The sequence below is a fragment of the Heterodontus francisci genome, chromosome 21 (genome assembly GCF_036365525.1).
Source record: "Heterodontus francisci isolate sHetFra1 chromosome 21, sHetFra1.hap1, whole genome shotgun sequence".
NCBI lineage: Eukaryota > Metazoa > Chordata > Chondrichthyes > Heterodontiformes > Heterodontidae > Heterodontus > Heterodontus francisci.
The window spans coordinates 80,340,692-80,365,944 of record NC_090391.1 but is presented as its reverse complement, the minus strand read 5'-3'; positions in this window follow the sequence as shown (position 1 = coordinate 80,365,944).

Sequence of the window (25,253 nt, the reverse complement as noted above, 5' to 3'; positions counted from 1 at the left end):
TGTAAGTACTGAGTGAGGATGCAGTACCGGTTGGGAAATGAGAAGGGGTTTTACCTTTCTCCTGTTGCAATCTCTCAATGCAACTGTCTCTGTTAACTCAATACTTTTCTTATAAGAGCAGAGATTCATTAACGAATAAAACCGTTCTTTTAAATTGTCATACAATTGGTATGAATTGCCAGTGTGCAAAGGGATTCATCTCAGGAATGGTTGGTATCGCTCAGACCAGCTTGTTCCCATTATATTGTTCAGTCAAAATTCATGGCTGTTACATCCGGCTGATCGGTTGGAAAACAAAGCAAAGGAGCGTTGGTTTTGGCTTTCAACTGATCGAAATTGAGCTGCGTTCTGCAGGACGGAATCTGGAGGATTAATTTGAGTCATATGCACAGTGACGTGCAACTTTGCAAGGCCTTATTTGGAAATGTAGTGTGGTACTTACAACATTGTTGAAACTGTTGCTGCATCTTTTTGCCTCTGCTTTCCAACGTGTCGGAGTTTGGAAGAAAAAGCCAACCGTAACGTCAGACGAGAGCTGCAAGGTGATTGCTTTGTGAGTAGCAGCTTTTAGTGCATTTAAATATCTTAAAAAGAGGAAAGTATTTTTGTTGAAAAAAACCCTCTAGTGATAAGGTGAGTCCTACTAAAGTGTGTTTTTTTAAAAATTCAGTGTAACTTATTAAGGACTTTAGATTAAAGTGGGTAGAACAAGGCCCCTAGTGTAATTAGTATTTTTAATTAAGGGAGTAACTAATTAATCGAAGGGTAAGTCATGACAGGAGAGCTCAGCCCCATGATCTGCTCCTCCTGCGCTATGTGGGAAATCCGGGACGCTTCCAGTGTCCCTGACGACCATGTGTGAAGGAAGTGTATCCATCTGCAGCTACTGGCTACCCGCATTACGGAGCTAGAGCTGCGGGTGGATTCACTGTGGAGCATCCGTGATGCTGAGGACGTCATGGATAGCACTTTTAGTGAGGTGGTCACACCGCAGGTAATGGCTGCACAGGCAGAAAAGAGATGGGTGACCACCAGACGGAATAGTAGGTACAGGCAGGTAGTGCAGGAATCCCCTGTGGCCAATTCCCTCTCAAACGGATATACCGCTTTGGATACTGTTGAGGGGATGACCTCCCAGGGGAAAACAGCAACAGCCAAGTTCGTGGCACCACGGAGGGCTCTGCTGCACAGCAGGGGAGGAAAGGGGGTGTAAGAGCTATAGTGATAGGGGATTCTATCGTAAGGCGTGCAGATAGACATGTCTGTGGCCACAAACGAAACTCCAGGATGGTATGTTGCCTCCCTGGTGCTAGGGTCAAGGATGTCTCGGAGTGGCTGCAGGACATTCTGAAAGGGGAGGGTGAGCAGCCAGAGGTCGTGGTCCATATTGGTACTAATGACATAGGCAGGAAGAGAGATGAGGTCCTGCAAAGTGAATATAGGGAGTTCGACAGTAGGTTAAAAAGCAGGACCTCTAGGGTTGTAATCTCAGGATTACTCCCTGTGCCACGTGCTAGTGAGGGTAGGAATAGGAGGATTAGGTAAATGAATGCATGGCTGAAGAACTCGTGTAGGCGGGAGGGCTTCAGCTACTTGGACCATTGGGATCACGTCTGGTGCAGAGGTGACCTGTACAAGAAGGATTTGTTGCATCTGAACTGGAAGGGGACCAATATCTTTGTGGGGAGGTTTACTATTACTACTCGGGAGGGTTTAAACTAGTCTGGCAAGGAGGTGGGACACAAAGTAGTAGTGTCTCCGATGAGATAGTTGAGACAAATGTAAAGGTTAAAGCGAGCAAGTCCAGTAGGCAGGCTGGGCAGGGGAAGGACATGGAGCGTGGAAGATCTGGTAGCCTAAACTGAATTTACTTTAATACAAGAAGCCTTACAGGTAAGGCAGATGAACTCAGAGCATGGATTGGTAAATGGTATTGTGATATTATAGCTTTTAGGGAAACATGGTTGAGGGATGGGCAGGACTGGCAGCTCAATGTTCCGGGGTGGTAGAGGTGGAGGGAAGAGAGGAGGGGGAGTTGCACTATTGATTAGGGAGGATATCATGGCAATACTTAGAGAGGATATCCTGGCGGGGACTATCCAACGAGGCCACATGGGTAGAACGTAGAAATAAGAAAGGGGTGATCACTTTGAAAGGATTATACTATAGGCCCACCAATAGTCAGAGGGAATTGGAGGAGTATTTATGGAGGGAAATCACAGATAGGTCTGGGAGTTATAGGGTTGTAATAGTAGGTACTTTTAACTTCCCTAATATTGATTGGGACTGCCTTAGTGCTGAGGGGTCAGATGGGAAGAATTTGTTAAGTGTATCCAGGATCGTTTTCTGAAGCAGTATGTGGATGGCCCTACTAGACAAGGGGCTACACTTGACCTCCTGTTAGGAAATGAGGATGGGCAGGCAGTTGCTGTTGTCTGTGAGGGAGCACTTTGGGACCAGTGACCCATAACTCTATTAGCTACAAGATAGTTTTGGAAAAGGATAGGACTGTTCCTCGAATTGAGGGCCTGAATTGGCGGAAGACTAATTCCAATGGCATCAGACAGGAACTCTCAAAAATTGAAGGGGAGAGGCTGTTTACAGGTAAAGGGACGTCTGGCAAGTGGGAGGCTTTTAAAAGTGTGATAGGAAGGGTTCAGGGCCAGCATGTTCCTGTTAGATTGAAGGTCAAGGTTGGCAGGTTTAGGGAACCTTGGTTGACAAGGGATATTGAGGGCCTGGTCAGGACAAAGAAGGAGGCATATGTCAGGTATAGGCAGCTGGGATCAAGCGAGTCCCTCGAGGAGTATAAGGGATGCAGGAGGACATTTAAGAAGGAAGTTAGGAGGGCAAAAATGAGCCATGATATATCCCTGGCAGATACGATAAAGGAGAATCCTAAAAGTTTCTATAAGTATATTAAGAGTAAAAGGGTAGCTGGGGAAAGAGTAGGTCCAATTAAGGAACAGTGTGCTAATCTGTGTGTGGAGCCACGGGAAATGGGCATGGTCTTAAATGAATATTTCTCGTCTTTATTTACATTGGAGAAGGTCATGGAAACTAATGAGTTCAAGGGAGGGAGCAGCGATATCCTGGAGCATATCAACATTACAAAGGAGGAGGTGTTCGAGGTTTTCAAGCACATTAAAATGGATAAATCCCCAGGGCCTGACCATGTATATACTAGGATGCTATGGGAAGCAAGGGAGGAGATTGCTGGGGCCCTGGCAGAGACTTTTGTATCATTGTTAGCCACTGGTGAGGTACTGGAAGACTGGAGGATAGCTAATGTTGTGCCTTTATTGAAGGGCAGCAGAGACACGCCAGGGAACAACAGGCTGGTGAGCATTACATCACTGGTAGGAATGTTATTGGAAGGGATTCTGAGAGACTGGATTTATATTAATCTGGATAGGCATGGTCTGATTAGGGATCGTCAGCATAGTTTTGTGCGTGGGAAATCATGTCTCACGAATTTGATTGAGTTTTCGAGGAGGTGACCAAGAGGATTGACGAGGGCAGGGCGATGGGCGTTGCATAATGGAGTTTAGCATGGCCTTTGACAAGGTCCCGCATGGTAGGCTGGTCCAGAAGTTTCAAACACATGGGATCCAGGGTGAGCTAGCAAATTGGACACAAAATTGGCTTGCTGATAGGAGGCCGAGGGTGGTAGTGGAGGGTTGTTTACCAGATTGTAGGCTGGTGACCAGTGGTGTGCTGCAGGGATCGGTGCTGGGCGCTCTGTTGCTTGTCCTATATATTAATGACTTCAATGTGAATTCAGGGGGCATGATTAGTAAGTTTGCAGATGACACCAAAATTGGTGGTATCGTGGACAGTGAAGAAGGTTGTCTAAGGTTACAACAGGATATAGATCACCTGGTTAAGTGGGCACGGGAGTGGCAAATGGAATTTAACGCAGACAAGTGCGAAGTGATGCATTTTTGGAAGTTAAACAAGGGCAGGACATATACAGTGAATGGCAGGGCCCTGGGGATTGTTCTTGAGCAGAGAGAACTTGGCGTGCAAGTACATAGTTCCCTGAAAGTGGCAACACTGGTAGACCAGGTGGTGAAGATGGCGTATGGCATGCTTGCCTTAATCGGCCCAGACACTGAGTACAAGAGTTGGGACGTCATGTTGCAGTTGTACGGAACGTTGGTTAGGCCGCATTTGGAGTACTGTGTGCAGTTCTGGTCGCCGCACTGCAGGAAAGATGTGATTAAGCTAGAGAGGGTGCAGCAAAGATTCACAAGGATTTGGAGGGCTTAAGTTATAAAGAGAGATTGGATAGGCTGGGTCTGTTTTCACTGGAGCGAAGGAGGCTGAGAGCGGATGTGACAGAGGTATATAAAATTATGAGAGGCAGAGATAGGGTAGACAGCCAGAGTCTGTTTCCCATGGTAGGGGTGACTAAACCTAGAGGGAATAGATTTAGGGTGAGAGGGAGGAGGTTTAAAGGGGATCAAAAGGGTAAATTTTTCACACAAAGAATAGTGGGTATCGGGAATGAGCTGCCTGAGGATGTGGTGGAGGCAGGAAAAGCAGCGACATTTAAGAGGCATCTGGACAGGTACTTGAATGAGCAAGGCAGTGAGGGATATGGAATTAATGCAGGCAGGTGGGATTAGTATAGATAGGCATTATGGTCGGCATGGACGCGCTGGGCCGAAGGACCTGTTTCTATGTTGTACGACTCTATGACTATGACTTTACAGAGATGGCATACAACGGGTTAAATGGAATTTGTCTCCAGACTGTTGGTCGGGAATCTTTGGGGACAGCGGAATGTGCGGCTGCTTTGTTGCTCTGGGTTCAGGGAGCCAACAGGTGCTGTTACCAAATGAAAAAAGGCTGAAAACTGCACCACTGAGTTTGAGTGCTCATATCAGCCATGATCCAGAATAGCAGAACAGGTTCAAAGGGCTGAATGGCCTACTCCTGCTCCTATGTTCCTATATTCCTATCAGGTTGGACGAGGCAACTTGAGGCAGAGCCAATGCGTGACATTGGGACGGAGAGAAGGAATAGGACATGTTGGAGTTGGAGGAGAGACAGTAGCAGATGGTTTGGGGAAGTGGATAAAGTAACACAATGGATGAGGAGACTGAGTATTCAATACAGTGAGAGGAGAGGCTGAGAGTCACAGGGAGAGACTGCAGCAGTGTGTTAGAGGAAATCTAATCTGTCGATCCCAGTAAAACAACTCAATTAATACATTCAAACAATAACACCTGCGGTTAATGGTGTTGGAGAGCAGTTCATTGGTTATACAATGTCGTCAGTACGTTTAGTTTTCACAGGCAATCTATTATATGTCAAAACAAATTTATGATATTAGCCTTGGTCTTTATTGAATTTAGCAGTCACAGAGATTTTAAAGTGCAGTACTTAAATAATGAATTACCATCAGTGAAGTACTGATTCGATTCTGTTTATTCAGTCAGTAAGTAAGGAATAGGAACTTTCGACAGAACAAAATGAGGAGCTGACAGAAATCAACACAGAGGATCAAGACCGACAGGAAAATGAGTACAATCTGACAACAGACAACTTCAACTCTCAGTTTCTCTCACTAATTCATTCGGATATTCCAGCACTTTATGATGGTGAATTATTCACACCGCTGTTTCTTTCTCTTTCTCTTTCATTCTGGTTGTCTTTTTTCCCTCGATTTCATTCTCCCTGCTCCTTTTCTCCTCCCGTCTCTCAGTCGCCCTTTCTATCTCTCTGGAGGACTCACACCCTGCAAACTGTTACTTAATCCCACTGTTCTCATATGATTTATTCCTAACATTCTGCGCCTGTGTTCTGTTCATCAGCCCCTTATTCAATGATTCTATTCTCAGAGTCAGTTTGTTCAATGGTGAAACCTCTGTGAATAATTTAATGTATCTACAGAGCACCCAAGTCTCCATTTGTTCACCTTATCTACAATGCATGGAATAAGCAGGATCGAAGGCTTCTTCCAGGCAAACCTCACAATCATTGAAATTCCTTCTCCTGGAATTAGAAGTAAACCGTTAGAATGTGGGATTGTTTAATTAATAAAACACCAACATCAGCGCTGCAGCTGATAATCTACAGATAAATGGAAAGATTCTTGATTCCAACTGATAGAGTGTAAACCAATAAAACATTACATCAATACTTTCTATTTTACAATGTCGTCCAGTGGCAGTGAAGGCTATACAGTGAAGTAGATAAGGAGATGTGAAAGAGGCAGCAGCAAACTCAGTTCATTAGCTAGACCTCTGAAGCAGCGTCAGACACACACAGAATGAAATAATATTTTATAACAGTGATATCCAATAGATACATTGAAATACCAGCTAAATTGAGAAATGTTATTGGCGAGGGAGCATATTGTGCTGTCCCCTTGTAACACTGTGACTGTGAGATGTCTCACTGTCAACCACTAAAAATAAATTCATGAATATATTCCAGGAACGGTTCGTTCCCCATCATGAAACTGTTAAAAGCTCCTGATAGTCTGATTCTTGATCCGAACCGAGACACCTGATTCAAATATCTTCAAAGCACAGAGCAATCTAGTAACTGTGCCAGGGTTACTAAAATCAATACCATTAAAAGCATAATGCAGCTCCTACAAGACTGAAGGAGTAGACAATGAGGAGATTCCATCAGTAAATTGCTGGGATAGAAGAGGCAGCAGTGTAACGCACACATTTAGAACTAATACCGAGTACAGCAGCACAGTTGAAACCGGTTTACATCATTAACAGCTGAGATACAGGCTTACCAGGAACTCCAATTGTAGCAAGTACTGGATAATAAATGGATAAGATCTGAAGAATTACTGGATATCCCATTTCTGTGAGAAGCAGAGACTTCTGTTCGCCTGGAACCCACAGCTCCAGCTGGCACTCTGAGCTGATCCATGCCAACGGGTCCTGATTTATACAGGGGATAAGTTTCCACTGATAAGGTTATACCCCTGATCATTGCTATTAGTTACACTCATCTGAACAAACATATTACATCATCAGCTTTGACTCTGATGTAAATAATGTGTTCGAAAAACACAATCATTTCAATGTCAATGACATTTCTTTTCAGCCTAAGTGAATACCTGACTCTTCTCCACAGTATTTTCCATCAGGCACTTTCTTTTTCACTCACTGAACCTCTCCATACTCTATATCCCACATCCTCTCTGTGTCCTCCTCACAGCTTACCATCTCAGAGTAAAGCTCAGTTTAAACTGTCCCTGGAGTATTGCATTAACCTGGGTCACTCACTGTGACCATTTCAGACTTAAGACTCATCGAAATACTTCTTAAATGTTATGAGCGTTCCTGCTTCTATCACCTCTTCAGGCAGTGCGGTCCAGATTCCAAACACCTTCTGGGTGATTTTTCTTTCCTCAAATCGCTTCTGAACCTCCTGCCACTTACCTTAAATCTATGGCCCTTGGTTATTGACCCCCCTGCTAAGGGAAAATGTTTCTTTTTATCTATCCTATCAATGCCCCTCATAATTTTGTTTACCTCAATCATGCCCACCTTCAGCCTTCTCTGTTTTCAGGAAAACAACACTAGCCTTTTCATTGTCTCTTCATAGCTGAAGTGCTCCAGCCCAGGCAACATCCTGGTGAATCTCCTTTGCATCCTCTCCAGTGCAATCACATCCTTCCTATAGTGTGGTGCCCAGAACTGTACATAGTACTCCAGCTGTGGCTTAACTAGCATTTTATACAGCTCCATCATAACCTCCCTGCTATTATATTATATGTCTCGGCTAATAAAGGCCAGTCTCCCATATGCCTTCCTAACCACCTTATCTAGCTGTACTGCTGCCTTCAGTGATGTATGGACAAGTACACCAAGGTCACTCTGACCCTCTGTACTTCCTAGGGTCCTACCATCCATTTATATTCCCTTGCCTTGTTAGTCCTCCCAAAATGCATTACCTCAAACTTTTCAGGATTAAATTCCATTTGCCACAGCTCCACCCATCTTAAAATGGCAGTTTAATAACCGACTTAAATTGGCAAACAGATATATGTGTAGTTTTACTGAGGTTCTGAGAGAAGAGTCAGAAACAGACACACACACACAGAAACACACACACACACACACACGCACACAGACACAGAAACACACACATAAACACACACACAGACACACACACACAGAAACACACACACAGAAACACACACACAGAAACTGACTGCCCAAGGGACAGACTGGGCAGATAGGGCGGCACAGTGGCGCAGTGGTTAGCACCGCAGCCTCACAGCTCCAGGGACCCGGGTTCGATTCAGGGTACTGCCTGTGCGGAGTTTGCAAGTTCTCCCTGTGTCTGCGTGGGTTTCCTCCGGGTGCTCCGGTTTCCTCCCACATGCCAAAGACTTGCAGATTGATAGGTTAATTGGCCATTATAAATTGCCCCTAGTATAGGTAGGTGGTAGGGAAATATATAGGGACAGGTGGGATGTGATAGGAATATGGGATTAGAGTAGGATTAGTATAAATGGGTGGTTGATGGTCGGCACAGACTCGGTGGGCCGAAGGGCCTGTTTCAGTGCTGTATCTCTAAACTAAACTAAAGAAACACACACAGACTGACAGAAACATGCACAAACACAGACTGAAACACATACACACAGAGAAACACACACAGAGAAACACACACACAGAAACACACACACACAGAAACATACACACACAGAAACACACACACAGAAACAGAAACACACACACACACACACACACACACAGAAACAGACTGCCCAAGGGACAGACAATGACAGAAGTATATTGCAATATCCAAAAGGCATTCGATGAGGTCAATCTTCAATTTAAAAATGAACATCAATGTGCATTTGCAGAAGACAGTTCCAAACTATTACCACCTTTTGCGTGTAGCAGTGTGTCCTAACTTCATTCCTGAAATGTCTGCCTCTATTTTTTAGACTGTGCTCACTAGTCCCAGACTCCCTAACCTGCCTAAATAGTTTCTCCCAAACTACCCCATCAGTTCCCCTTAATATCCTAACAGCTTTGATCAAATCACTTTGATCCTCCTAACTTCCAGGCAATGAATCCCGAGTTTGTGTAATATCACCTCGTAATTGAACCCTTGGAGTCCAGTTATCATTCTGGTAAATCTATGCTGCACTCAAATGGACATGAACCAGTCCCCTCAAGTCTCTTTGCACCTCCAGCGTTTCCAATATTTCACCATTTATAAAATATTCTGTTCTGTTCTTTTTTGCTGAAATCCTTCCACCACTGTTTTGTCCATTCACTTAAGATATTAATATCTCTTTGTAATTTGATGCTTCCAGCTACACTGCTTACAATGCTGCCTATTTTTGTGTCATTAACAAACTTGGGTATGTGGCATTCTCCCCCATCATCTTAAATCGTTAATAAGTACAGCAAAACGGAGACACACAGGGGCTTTGCACTCGGAGACGGGAGTGAATCATTCCATCCTGGAGGTTTTTTAATTCCAGATTCATGTTTTATTTTTTTAGAAAAAACAGAACTCAAATTGACAACAGCCCAGTGTCGGATTTGAACTCCTGCTTTTTCAATCATCAGCTCAGACCTTCAAATTAAAACCATTAAAGAGATTCACTTTCCTACTGCTGTTGTCTGACTGTCTTAGGTTTTGTGTATTGTTCCCTTCATGTGCTCTAGTGTAAGTACCTTCCATTCTATGTATCAGCAAGGGACACAAATCAAATTCACACCTTATTGCATCAACCAAAACCTTTCAAGTCCATTCACACGCCCCTATTTCCTGTCTCTGCAAAGTTAGCTCACACTTCCACAATGCAGGAATGTCTGAATGGAAAGAGCTTTTCACACATTTTCCAAAACGTTTGCTAACACTTTACAGGATGAAAAGTGCAATACACTGATAGCATCCAAGCTCCAAATTGAATTTGTAAGAGTTGAAAAGTAATACAGGAATGAAATCCCAGATCTCTCTCTCCCTGCACCCATTCTAACATTGTACCATTTAGTTTATATCGCTTCTCTTCAGCCTTCCTTCCAAAATGCATCATTTCACATTCCACGGCATTGAAGTTAACCTGCCATGTGTCTGTCCAAAGATAGGTTGGAAGGTAAGCTGTCACGAGCACATAAAAGGTCTACAAAGAGATTTCAATAGGTTAAGTGAGGGGGCGAACATTTGGCAGACGGAGAAGAATGTGGGAAAATGTTGCTACAGCTGTTCAGGTCCTTAGTTAGACCACATCTGGAGTACTGTGGACAGTTTTAGTCTCTTTGCTTAAGCAAGAATATACCTACATTAGAAATAGTTCAGAGAAGGTTCACTCGCCTGATTCCTGGGATGAAGGGGTTATCTTATGAGGAAAGGTTGAACAGATTGGGCCGAAACCCACTGGTGTTATAAGAATGAGAGGTGATCTTCTTGAAACATCTCAGGTCCTGAGGCGTCTGGACAGGATGGATGCTGAGAGGATGTTTCCACTTGTTGGAGAGACTAGAACTAGGGGACACAGTCTAAAACTTAGGGACGTCCCATTTAGAAATGAGATGAGGAGAAATGTTTTTCTCACAGAGGGTGGTTAGTCTGTGGAATTTTCTGCCCCAGAGAGCAGTGGAGGCTGGATCATTGAATATATTCATGGCTGAGTGAGAGATTTTGATTAACAAGGGAGTCAAGGGTTAGGGGGGTAGACAGGAAAATGGAGTTGAGTTCGCAATATGATCAGCCATCGAATGACAGAGCAGGCTTGAGGGGCTGAATGGCCTACTCCTGCTCCGAATTCATTTGTTCTTGTGTGTTCCATTTCACCAGACTGCCTCGAACCTCCTGAAGTCTGCTGCTAGTATCTTCCCTGTTTATTACATTGCAGATGACACAAACATTGGCAAACATTGAAGTTGTGCCCTGGAAACCCAAGTCCAAGTCATTAGTATATATCAAAAAGAGCAGTGGTCCTAATATAAACCTCCACTGCATACCTCCCTCAATTCTGAACCAACCATTGACCACTCTCTCAGCCAGTGTCGTATCCAATCAGCCACTGTTCCTTTAATCCATGGAGCATCAATATTGCCAACTGGTTGATTAGGAGGCACCATTAAGTCTTCCCCAGGAGAACCCTGGTCCCAGACCTCTCTGCTTGCACTCTCCAATCAAAATTCCCCAGAGAGATACAGCATGGATTAGATACGGAATAATGCTCCCTCTACACTGTCCCATCCAACACTCCCAGGGCAGGAACATCATGGGGAGGATACAGAGTGAATCTTGCTCTACACTGTCCGAAACAGACAGAGAGAGAGACAGAAAGAGAGAAATAGAGAGACACAGATAGGAAGGGTGACTGAGAGTAAAGTAAGAATATTTAACATCGGACATAGGAAGAGGAGGAGACAATTTCACAATTTAACCCCTCAACCCTGTTCCAGCATTCAATGAGATCAGGGCTGATCTGTGATCTAACTCCATATACCCGTCTTTGCCCCATATCTCTTCATACCTTCAACAATAAAAATCTATCAATCTTAGATTTAAAAATTCACAATGTTCTTAGCATCAATTGCTGTTTATGGAAGAGAGTTCCAAACTGATACCACAACTGGTGAGTTAAGGTGTTTCTTCATTTCACTCCTCAATGGTTTTAGACGATGTTTAGATTTTTAGACTATGCCCAGAAGTTCTAGATTCCCAGCCAGCGGGAATATTTTCTCTCTCTCTACCCTATCACCTTCCCTTATTATTCTGAAAACTTTGATCAAATCACCCCTTAACCTTCTAAATTCCAGGGATACAGAGTAAAGCTCCATCTACACTGTCCCATTAAACACTCTGAAGCCACGCACAGTGTCGGGTTAGACATAAAGCACATTTCCCTCTGCACTGTCCCATCACACACTCCCAGGGCAGGGCCAGCATGGGGTTAGATACAGATTAAAGACAGGGCCTATTGTATTATAAACAGAGAAATGGTCTTGTGCAGTACAAACTGAGACCGGGTGAAACGCTGCAGAATCAGAGACGACTCCCACAGCAGGAACATCATGGGGAGGATACAGAGTGAATCTCACTCTACACTGTCCAAAACAGACAGAGAGATACAGAAAGAGAGAAACAGAGATACACAGACAGACAGGGTGACTGAGAGTGAAGTAAGAACATATAACATTGGACATCGGAAGAGGAGGAGATAATTTCACAATTTAACCCCTCAACCCTGTTCCAGCATTCAATGAGATCAGGGCTGATCTGTGATCTATCTAACACCAGAGATCCCGCCTTTGTCCCTTTGGTTAACAATAATCTATCAATTCCAGATTTAAAAATTAACAATTAAGCCAGCATGAATTCCTGTTTGCAGGACAGAGTTCCAAAATTACAAAGAAATCCAAAGGAATGATTGGAGAGGCTGAGGATGTTTTCTTTGGAACAGAGAAGGCTGAAGGGAGATTGAGTAGAAGTGCATAAAATTATGAGGGGCCTTGATAGAGTGGGTAGGAAGGACATATTTCCCTTAGCACAGAGGTCCATGAGCGGGGACCTCGATTTCAAAATGCCCACAACCAACATCATGATGGTGTGACGACTCCCACAGTGGAATAGCTTGCTGGATGTTTAAAATAGAAGATATTCCCTCTGGATCTCTCCCGCTGTTTCCCTCTCCATACCTATCTCTTATACGTCTGTGCACACAGCAGTGAAGGATTACATCAAATTAATATATCTTACATTCTCTCTTTCAGTCGAACCCACAATCTCTCTCTCTCCAACCTTGTCCCTCTCTACAGCCCTCTCTCTGTCTGTATATCTAACCCTCTCTCCCTCTGTCACTCTGCTAGTGTCAGAGATAGCAGGAGGGAGAGACAGAGTGAGGAAGACAGAGAGAGAATGTACTCTGTTCCTAAGCTATGCTGAACCTGCTCTCGGAGTGTTTGATGGGCCGTGTGCAGTCCTGTATCAGGCTGTGAAGAAGCAGAGCATGTTCAGTACACAACGGGTCAAAGGGAAAGAGTCACACCTGTCTGCGACTGGGAAGAGAGACTGACCTTACCATCAAGGCAGCGTTTGACCGATTATGGCATCGAGGAGCCCGAGTAAAGTTTAAGTCAGTGGGAATCCGCGGGTTGGAATCATACCGAGCGCAAAGGAAGATGGTTGTGGTTGTTGGAGGTCAATGATCTCAGTTCCAGGACAGCACTGCAGCAGTTCCTCAGGGTAGTGTCCGAGGCCAAACCATCTTCAGCTGCTTCCTCAATGACCGGCCCTCCATCGTAAGGTCAGAAGTGGGGCTCTTCACTGATAATTGCACAGTGTTCAGTTCCATTCGCACCTCCTCAGAGAATGAAATCCCAGCAGAAAATGCTGGAAATACTGAGCAAATCAGGTAGCATCTGTGGAGAGAGAAACCGAGTTAATGATTCAGCTCGATGGTTTCCAGATTTCCAGCAACCACAGTATTTTGTCTCAGATAATGAAGCAATCCAAACCCGCATGCACCAAGACCCGGACAACATTCCGGCTTGGGCCCACCAGTGACAAGTAACATTCACGTCACACAAGTGCCAGGCAATGACCAACTGCAACAAGAGAGAATCCAACCACCTCCCCTTGGCATTCAAAGTATTATCCCATCGCTGAATCCACCAGCATCAAAATCCTGGGGAAACATTGACATCAAACTTAACTGACCGAAACACATCAATAGTTGTTTCACCATCTCTCTGAGACAGAGAGACACAGAAAGAATGTGAGGGGACCTTCACGGAACCTCAGTATATTGTTTTAACCGTTGTTAACGATAGAAATCAAGGATTATATTAGAGCAAAGGAAGAGGTAAATAACATTAGCCCTTTTTTACTGTATTCTTTAATTTAGTTTTTCTCTCCTCCTTCTTCCTACCTGTGGAGGTGGGAGATGTGTGCATGGTTCTTAATGAATACATTGTTTCTGTCTTCATAAAATAGGGGTTCGAAACAGACATTGTAGTTAAAGGGGAGGAGTGTGAAATACTGGATGGGCTAAACAGAGTAAGAGGGAAATATGAAGGTGTTTGGCTTCTTTGAAATTGGATAAATGGTCAGGACTGGATGCATTGGAATCAGTTCAGAGAAGATTCACTGGGCTGACTCCTGGGATGAAGGGGTTATCTTATGAGGGATGGTTGAACAGGTTGGGCCTGTACTCATTGGAGTTTAGAAGAATGAGAGGTGATCTTATTGAAACATGCAAGATTCTGAGGGGACTTTACAGGGCGAATGCTGGGAGGATGTTCCCCTTGTGGGGGTGTCTAGAACTAGGGGGCAGGTGCAGTGTGGGGTTAGGTACAGAGTAAATCTGCCTCTATATACGCCTCTCTTTCTCCTCCTCCATCCAGATGGAGGGAGTAACAGTGAGAAAGAACAGGGGTAGATATAGAAAGAGAATAACAGAGAGAGGGAAGAATACAATGAGGAGAGAGTACCAGAGAGAAAGAGGAAGAGATTGGGATGGGGAATGTCGGTCAGCGTTCCTGCAAATCTGTGTGCAGCAGCCTCAAATGTCCCACGCAGATCCTGTTCCATGATAAATAACACATGTCTTCAAAGATTCTTAAATTTTAAAGGGACTGCGCACGGGACAATAACACATGCCGATAACAACAACTACATTTTCACGGGAACATTGGAGCCAGCTGAAGCTCAGTGGGTAATAATCTTGCCTCTGAGTTATACGTTTGTGGGTTCAGGTCCAAACACAAAATCTAGGCTGATGCCACCCAACAGAAAATCAGAACAGACCAGTGAGACTCAGAAAAGGAAACTTGTGTTAAATTTGCGAGCCTCGCTTTCTGGAATGTTTTAGTGTTTGGTCAGAATGTTGACCCAGTCTACCCCTGTGGGATGAGAGTTATCTGAATAGAGATTATAACATCTTATTACAACGTGCATGACGAGTATGACAACATTTTCAGCATCCATCATATAAAATACTTTGGAATCAGTGTTCGATATTTCCAAAACACTGAGGTAAACTCGAACTCTCAATCAGCCCTGGGAGGAAAGCAAACCTTGAGACTTTCAAACAGTAATCAATGTGAGATTTGATCAATTTTTTTAGAGATACAGCACTTAAACAGGCACTTTGGCCCACCGAGTCTGTGCCGACCATCAACCACCCATTTATTCTAATCCTACACTAATCCCATATCCCAACTACATCCCCACCTATATTTCCCTACCACCTACCTATACTAGGGGCAATTTATAATGGCCAATTAACCTATCAACCTGCAAGTCTTTGGCATGTGGGAGGAAACCGGAGTACCCGGAGAAAACCCACGCAGACACAGGGAGAACTTGCAAACTCCACACAGGCAGTACCCAGAATTGAACCCGGGTGGCTGGAGCTGTGAGGCTGCGGTGCTAACCACTGCGCCACTGTGACACCCATTTATTAGGGATTAATCAATTACCGTATACAAGTCATACAGAATATGCCGTTTTCTAGCGGGATCCGAGTTTCTTACCAGCCTGTATTCGGAAGTGCAGCCTCTGCACTTGTGTTATCACCAAAAGAAGCAAACATAAAGTGGCAAATTGATGTATGTGTAGTTTTACTGAGGTTCTGAGAGAGGAGAGAGAAACAGACATATACACAGACAGAACACACACACACAGAAACACATACACACACAGAAACACATACGCACACACAGAAACATACACAACAGAGAAACACACACACACAGAAAAACACACACGCACACAGAGAAACATTCTCACACACACACACACACACACACACACACACACGCACACACACGCACACACACACACACACACACACACACACACACACACACACACACACACACACACACACACACACACACACACACACACATTGCCCAAGGAACAGAGAGTAAGAGAAGAATGTTTCAATTTCCATAAGGCATTCGAGAAGGTCAATCTTAGATTTAAAAACAAACAATTGATTTAACATCAATGGTTATTGACAGAAGACAGTTCCAAACTAACACCTCCTTTAGTCCGTAGAGGTGTTTCCTAACTTCACTTCTGAAAGGTCTGCATCTAGATTTTAGACTACGCCCACTAGTCCCAGACTCCCCCAAACATAAAAACATAAAAATGGACTGTAAAAGTTTCAACAGGGACATAAAAAGGAATCGTTTGGCTGAGACAAATGTGGGTCCATTACAGGCAGTGTCAGGAGAATTTATAATGGGGAATAGAGAAATGGCAGTGAAGCTAAATGATGACTTTGTGTCTAGCTTCACTGAGGAAGATACAAGAAATCTCCCAGAATTAGACATTGAAGGGATTGGGGGAATGAGGAATTGAGCGCAATTAGTATTAGTAAGAAGGTTGTATTGGAGAAATGAATGGGGCTGAAGTTTGATAAGTTCCCAGGACCTGATATTGTACATCCCAGAGTGTTGAAAGAGGTCGCTATGGAGATAGTGGATGCATTGGTGATCATCTTCCAAAATGCTATAGTTTCTGGAACAGGTCCTGCAGATTGGAAGGTAGCAAATGTCAGCCCACTATTTAAGAAGGGAGGGAGAGAGAAAAGAGGGAATTACAGACCTGTTAATCTTACATCAGTCATTGGGAAAAGGCTAGAATCTCTTCTAAAAGATGTGATAAATGGAGAATTGGGTAATAATGATCTGATTGGGCATAGTCAACATGGATTTAGGAATGGTAAACCATGTTTAACCAACACATTGGAGTCTTCTGAGGATGTTACTAACAGAATTAATAAAGGTGGACGTGCTGTACTTGGACTTTCAGAAGGCTTTTTATCAAGTCTCCCACCGGAGATTGTTTAGCAATATTAAAGCACATGGGACAGGAGGGAATAGACTGGCATGGATTCAGGATTGGTTAACAGGGAGAAAACAGAGAGTAGGAAGAAATGGGTCATGCTCGCATTGGCAGGCTATGACCACAAGGATCAGTACATGGGCCGCAGCTCTTCACAATACACTTCAACGATTTGGATGTGGGGATCAAATGTAATTTTCCCAAGTTCCCAGATGACAAAACTTGAGAATGTGTTGTGAAGAAGATGCAAAGCGGCTTCAATGGGATTTGGACAGACTTAGTGAGTGGGCAAGAACGTGGTGGATGGAATATAATGTGGAAAAATATGAGGTTATCCATTTTAGAAGGAAAAATAGATATGCAAAGTATTTTTTTAAATGGCAAGAGATTAGAAAGTGTAGATGTACAAAGTGACCTGGGTGGCCCCGTCAATAAGTCATTGAAAGCTAACATGCCGGTGCAGCAAGCAATTAAAAAGGTTAATGGTATGTTAGTCTTTATCACAAGAGGATTTGAGTACAGGAGTAGTGAAGCCTTGCTTGGATCATATAGAACCTTGGTTAGACCGCACCTGGAGTACTGTATGCAGTTTTGGTCCCCTTACCTTAGGAAGGATTACCATAGAGGCAGTGCAACGAAGGTTCACCAGACTTGTTTGCAGGATGACGGGACTGTCCTATGAAGAGAGATTGGGGAGACTAAGCTTGTATTCTCCAGAGTTTCGAAGAATGAGGTGTGTTCCCATTGAAACCAACACATACTGAAAGCGATAGACAGGGTAGATGCAGGTAAGATGTTTCTCCTGATTGAGGATTCTAGAACCAGGGGTCAGAATTTCAAAATAAGGGGGAAGCCACGTAGTACAGATATGAGGAGAAATTTCTTTACACAGAAGGTTGTGAATCTTTGGAATTCTCTACTCCAGAAGGCTGTGGAAGCTCAGTCATTGAGTATGTATAAAGCAGAGATTGACAGATTACTAAATACCAATGACATAAAGGGATATGGGGATCGTGTGGGAAAAATACATTGAAGTGAATGATCAGCCATGATCTTATTGATAGTAAAGTAATCTGTTCCAGTCTTTTTTGCTGACATTGAAATCTATCGATCACAGTTTTGCCCATCCACTTCAGATATTAATATATCTTTGCAATGTGATGCGTTCAACTACACTGCTTACTATGCTGCCTATTTTTGTGTCATTGGCAACTTGGGTATGTTGCATTCTACCCCATCATCTTTAAATCATTAATAAATACAGCAAAACTGAGACACATACAAGCTTCGCACGAGTAGACAGGAGTGAATCTTCCATCCCGGAGGGTTTTTTAATTCCAGATTTATGTTTTTTTTTAAAAAACAGAATTCAAGTTCACAACATCCCAGTGTGGGATGTGAACTCCTGATTTTTCAATCATCAGATCTGGCCTGAGAATTAAAACACATAAAAACAGATTCACTTTCTTACTGCTGTTGTCTGACTGACTCAGGTTTTCGATATTGTTTCCTACTCGTCTTATTCCATGTGTCTGAAGTCTTTGAGGTTTGACAGACATTGGTAAACTACTTCATGTAGTGTTCTGTTCTGTGTATCTGCAAGGGACACACATCAAATTCTCAGCTTATTGCATCAATCAAAACCTGCAGGTCCACTCAAACACTCGTATTTCCTGTCTCTGCAAAGATAGCTCACACTTCCACAATGCAGGGATGTCTGAATGGAAACAGCTTTTGACACATTTCCCAACACGTTTGCTAACACTTTTCAGGATGAAGCTAAATTCACCTTACAGACTGCAAGCCCCAAATTGACTCTTTAAGATATAAAAAGTGACACAAATGAAATACCAGATCTCTCTGTCCCTGCACCAATTGTAACATTGTACCAGTCAGTTTATATCGCTTCTCCTCAGCATTCCTTCCAAAATGCATCATTTTACGTTTCGCAGCATTGAAGTTAACCTGCCATGTGTCTGACAATTTCACCACAGTGCCTCTATCCTCCTGAAGTCTACTACCATTCCCTTCCCTCTTTATTACATTGCAAATGGCACAATGTTGAAGTTATGCCCTGTAAACCCAAGGCCAAGTCATTAATATACATCAAAAAGATCAGAGGTCCTAATCCAAACCCCAGGGGAACACCACTGTACCACAAAGTACACTGTATGCAGTGAGTACAAAAGCAGGGATGCTGCACATTTATAAAGCTCTGGTTAGGTAACAGAGGGGGAGAGACTGTGATTCAGAGGGTAACAGAGAGGGAGAGACTGGATTGTGACGGTACCAAAGAGGAAGGGACTGATGTTCAGAGAGTAACAGAGAGGGAAAGACTGGGATTCAGAAGGGAAGAGAGAGGGAAAGACTGGGGTTTAGAGGGTAACAGAGAGGGAGAGACTGGGATTCAGAGGGTAACAGAGAGGGAGAGATTGGAATTCCGAGAGTAACAGAGAGGGAGAGACTGGGATTCAGCGGGTAACAGAGGGAGAATATAGATGGAGAGAGAGTAACCAAGAATAGGAGTGATAGGGATGAAGAGAGTGCTGGAGATTTACTCTTGCTGATAATCTCTCCATCTCTATCTCTCCTTCCTCTGTCTTTTACTCTCTCAAGCCCTGTCTCACCTCTCTGTTCCTCTTTATCCATGTGTTACGAACACGGGACTTTGACTTTCTCCCGTCTTCTCTCTTCATCTCTATTTCTCCCTCATCCCGATGTTTCACAGGAAAGAGAGAGAGAGAGCAGGAGGTAGAATGAGTGAGGGAGAGAGAGTGGGAGAGAGTGTGGAAGGAACTGTACTCTTTATAATACATGCTGAACCAGCTCTGGGAGTGTTTAATGGGACATGTTAATCTGTCATGCACAGTCCTGTACCAGGCTGTGAAGAGGATAACACAGCAGGTAAAACAGAACCATTCACTCTTGTCTGCTATTCTATGGCCCGTATGCATCTCATATGATGCAATAGATCAGAAAGTGAGGTGAGAGTAACTGCCCTTAAGCTCATGGCAGCATTTGACTGATTGTGGCATCATAGAGCCTGAGTAGAGATGAAGTCAGTGGGAACCAGGGGGGAAAACTCACAACTGGTTGGAACCATACCGAGTACAAAGGAAGATGGTTCTGGTTGTTGGAGGTCAATCATCTCAGTCCCAGGACATCACTGCAGGAGTTCCTCAGGGTAATGTCCTCGGCCCAACCATCTTCAGCTGCTTCCAAAATGACCTGCCCTCCATCGTAAGGGCAGAAGTGGCGACGTTCACTGATGATTGCATAGTGTTCAGTTCCATTCACAGACCAGGCAGCATCTGTGGAGAGAGAAACAGAATCAGCCATTCGGCTCCATGGTATCCAGATTTCCAGCATCTAGGCAAGACAAATAGAGAGGAATAGACAGAGAGAGAGGGAGAGGGGCAGAGAGAGAGAGAGAGAGACAGAGAGGGAGAGAGATAGACAGCCAGTCAGAGGGAAATTGGGATGGGGAGTGTTAGTCAATGTTCCCACAAAGCTGAGTGCAGCATCATTGAATGTATGACATAGTGAGAGACTGGGATTGAGAGGGTACAGAGGGAGAGAGAGAGAGAGAGAGTGAAGAGGAGAGAGATAAACATGAGGCGAGTAGCAGAGAGGGGAACAAGTGATTGAGTGAGTAAGAGAGAGGGGAAGACAGAGAGAGATTACCACTATGAGTACCTGTCCACTTCTCTCTCCATGCCTATCTCTCCCTTTCTCACTGTTACCCTCTCTCCATCTATATTTCTGCCTCTCTCCTCATGTTTCACACTCTATGCCGATGTCTTGTACGTCTGTGTAGAGGATTACATCAAACTAAGATTATATTTGACATTTGCCCTTTCGATCTCACCTAACAACGTGACTGTCTCCAACATTGTCTCTGTGTCTGTGAACAGCGGGACATTGGAGTGAATGTTCACTGATTCCTGAGGCTGACAGGACAGGTGGATAAGCTGGTTAGGAAGGGATAAGGGGCACTTTCATTTCCCGACCAGCGGAAATAATCTTTCAGTGCCGTTTTTATCCAGTCCCTTTAGAATCTGATATGTTTCAATGCGACCGCCACTCATTCTTCTAAACTCCAGAGAATACATGTCCAATTTACTCAACCTCTCATCATAGGACAATGGCAGAGAAACGAAACAAATACTTTGTGTCTGTCTATATGTTCTCTGTCATGCTTTGTAATCTTCCTCAAATCATTGAACACTGCAGTTTATGGATCATTTCACTCTTTGCTGTTGAGCTGATGAAATTGTTTGATTGACAGTGATAATATTTTAGGACCATTGTATTGAGTCCAATGGGTTGCAACTAGGATTACTGGGCGATTTCTCTCTGCAACTTTGAATCTTTAATAAAGCTAATCTGGGCATTAACCTGCAGTCTCTTTCTATATGTCTGACTCCATTCATTCTCCCGAGGATAAAGTTACTTTTTTCTGGTTGTATCCCCAATTAAATGACTGTTTGACACCGCAAGACTTTCTTTACTGTTAGCCCCTCCCCCACCCAGGGGGGTCACATGTTGCCCAATCTGCGGCTGCGCTGAGGCTGGAGGAAGCTTTTGACCCCTCTGACCTCCAAGCACGTGGGGCGATCCAGCCAATCAGAGTTCAGTGACGAAAGGATGGGATTTGGCGTCATCAGCCACCATCATTGCGTGACGTCTCATGCCGGTCGCTTATTTCCATAAAAAAGAAGATAAAAGTAAAAGGAAAAGCGGCTTCAGTTGTCGATCTCAATGGAGGAAACTTGAATGTCTGAGCCGCGGGAGTATGAAAAAAGCGGTGGTTAACGCGCTTGTGGAGATGCGCATGTGCGGAGCTTCCTCCCAGAGTGGGCGGCACAGTGGCGTCACAGCTCCAGCGACCCAGGTTCAATTCTGGGTACTGCCTGTGTGGAGTTTGCAAGTTCTCCCTGTGTCTGCGTGGGTTTCCTCCGGGTGTTCCGGTTTCCTCCCACATGCCAAAGGACTTGCAGGTTGAAAGGTAAATTGGCCATTATAAATTGCCCTTCGTATAGGTAGGTGGTAGGGAAATATAGGGACTGGTGGGGATGTGGTAGGGATATGGAATTAGTGTCGGATTAGTATAAATGGGTGGTTGATGGTCGGCACAGACTCGGTGGGCCGAAGGGCCTGTTTCAGTGCTGTAGCTCTAAAACTAAAAAAGTGCTGCGCGGCCTGTACCACAGATTGGAGCCTTTCCCAGTCGCGCGGCATTATGGGAGCCGCAGGATGCCAGTGCCCCCTTATTAACTCAGTCAAAATTAAATCATTCCCTCTCAGCTCTCTGTCTCCTTTTCATATTGCAGGCTGAAATTGTCTTTGTTGGCAACAATTACGCCATCCCGAGTGTAATCAGATACGCTGGCCCTTCCTGAACGATTTCCCATCCCTCCAACAGCTTGTGCCTTTGCCCTATTAATCGGTGTTTTTTCCCACTTCTGATGCTGTTGAATTTGTTAGTGGCTTTTCTCCGACTGAAATGATTGCTGAATTTGTTGGTATTTTTCTCCTAGCTTCATAGCTAACCCTCTCTCCCGCTGTCTCTCCTCGCGCCAGAGATAGCTGGAGGGAGAGATAGACAGAGGAAGACAGAGAGACACAAAAGGATTCTCTGGGAAGCAAGGCAGGAGATTGCAGAGCCTTTGTCCTTGATCTTTATGTCATCATTGTCGACAGGAATAGTGCCGGAAGACTGGAGGATAGCAAATGTTGTCCCCTTGTACAAGAAGGGGAGTAGAGCCAGCCCTGGTAATTATAGACCTGTGAGCCTTACTTCGGTTGTAGGTAAAATGTTGGAATAGGTTATAAGAGACAGGATTTATAATCATCTTGAAAAGAATAAGTTCATTAGCGACAGTCAGCACGGTTTTGTGAAGGGTAGGTCGTGCCTCACACACCTTATTGAGTTTTTCGAGAAGGTGACCAAACAGGTGGATGAGGGTAAAGCAGAGGATGTGGTGTATATGAATTTCAGTAAGGCGTTTGATAAGGTTCCCCACGGTAGGCTATTGCAGAAAATACGGAAGTATGGGGTTGAAGGTGATTTAGAGCTTCGGATCAGAAATTGACTAGCTGAAAGAAGAGAGAGGGTGGTGGTTGATGGCAAATGTTCATCCTGGAGTTTAGTTACTAGTGGTGTACCGCAAGGATCTGTTTTGGGGCCACTGCTGTTTGTCATTATTATAAATGACCTGGAAGAGGGTGTAGAAGGGTGGGTTAGTAAATTTGCGGATGACACTTAGGTCGGTGGAGTTGTGGATAGTGTTGAAGGATGTTGTAGGGTACAGGGGGACATAGATAGGCTGCCGAGCTGGGCTGAGAGATGGCAAATGGAGTTTAATGCGGAAAAGTGCGAGGTGATTCACTTTGGAAGGAGTAACAGGAATGCAGAGTACTGGGCTAATGGGAAGATTCTTGGTAGTGTACATGAACAGAGTGATCTTGGTGTCCAGGTACATAAATCCCTGAAAGTTGCCACGCAGGTTAATAGGGCTGTTAAGAAGGCATATGGTGTGTTAGCTTTTATTAGTAGGGGGATCGAGTTTCGGAGCCACGAGGTCATGCTGCAGCTGTACAAAACTCTGGTGAGACCGCACCTAGAGTATTGCGTGCAGTTCTGGTCACCGCATTATAGGAAGGATGTGGAAGCCTTGGAAAGGGTGCAGAGGAGATTTACTCGGATGTTGCCTAGTATGGAGGGAAGGTCTTACCAGGAAAGGATGAGGGACTTGAGGTTGTTTTCGTTATAGAGAAGAAGGAGGAGAGGTGACTTAATAGAGACATATACGATAATCAGAGGGTTAGATAGGGTGGATAGTGAGAGTCTTTTTCCTCGGATGGTGATGGCAAACACGAGGGGACATAGCTTTAAGTTGAGGGGTGATAGATATAGGACAGATGTCAGAGGTAGTTTCTTTACTCAGAGAGTAGTAGGGGCGTGGAATGCCCTGCCTGTAACAGTAGTGGACTCGCAAACTTTAAGGGCATTTAAGTGGTCATTGGATAGACATATGGATGAAAATGGAATACTGTAGGTCAGATGGTTTCACAGGTCGGCGCAACATCGAGGGCCGAATGGCCTGTACTGCGCTGTAATGTTCTAATTCCAATTCTAATTCTAACCCTAGCTTCTCCAATCTATCCACGTAACTAAGACTCTCATCCCCGGAGTCTTGCTCGTGAATCTTTTCTGCACCCTTTCTGATGCCTCCATATCATTCCTGAAATTCAATTAGTGACCTAGCCTCCACAAATCTGTAAGGTAGAGAATTCCAGATTTCAACAGCAAAAACTTGGTCAAAGAGCTTGGATTTAGGGAGAGTCATCAAATAGGAAAGAGCATTAGTGAGACGGAGAGGTTTAGGAAAGTAATTCCAGAGTTAGAGCCTTGGCGGCTTTACGGCACGGCCACCAATGGTGGAACGATTCAATTTGGGGATGCTCAAGATGCCAGAATTAGAGGATCGCAGATATTGGGGGATTGTGGAGCTGGAGGAGTTTGTAGATATCGGGAGAGGTTATTTGTGGAAGACAATTCCAAAATTCCACCACCCTTTGTGTGTTGAAGTGTTAATAAATTTCACCCTTGAAAAGCTTTTCAACATATGTTCAATTTTTAGACTGCCCCCCTCGTCCGAGATTCCCCCAACTAGTGAGAAGAGTTTCTCTCTATCTACCCCATCAGTTTCCAATATTATCTTGCAAACTTTGATCAAATCAACCCTTACCCTTCTAAATTCCAGGATGCAGAGTAAAGCTCTGTCGACACTGTCCCATCAAATTCTGGCATGCCAAGTTATCTACAGAACAAATCTCTGTCTTCTCTGTTCTGTCAGACACATCCAGGACAGGTACATTTTAGGGATAGATACAGAGTAAAGCTGCCGCTATAGATACCTCTCTTTCTCCTCCTCCTTCCAGATGGGGAGAGTGACAGTGAACAAGACAGGGATAGATATAGAGAGAGAATAGCAGAGAGAGGGAAGGATAGCAATGGGGAGAGAGTACCAGAGAGAAAGAGGAAGAGATTGGGATGTAGAGTGTCGGTGAATGTTTCTGCAAAATTTTGTGCAGCAGCCTGGAAGGTACCACGCAGGTCCTGTTCCATGATAAATAACACATGCCTGCAAAGATTCTTCAAATAATCTCATGGCAGTGGACAAAAAAATAATTGGCCCTGCACAACAACTGAAATTTCTGGGAACATTGGAGCCAGCTGTGGCTCCATGGGTAATAATCCTACCTCTGAGTTATATGTTTGTGGGTTTAGGTCAGAACACAAAATATAGGCAGATGCCACCCAACAGAAAATCAGAACAGACCAGCGAGACTCAGAAAAGGAAACTTGTGTTAAATTTGTGAGCCTCGCGTTTTGGATTGTTTTAGTGTTTGAGTAAATTTTCAATATTTGC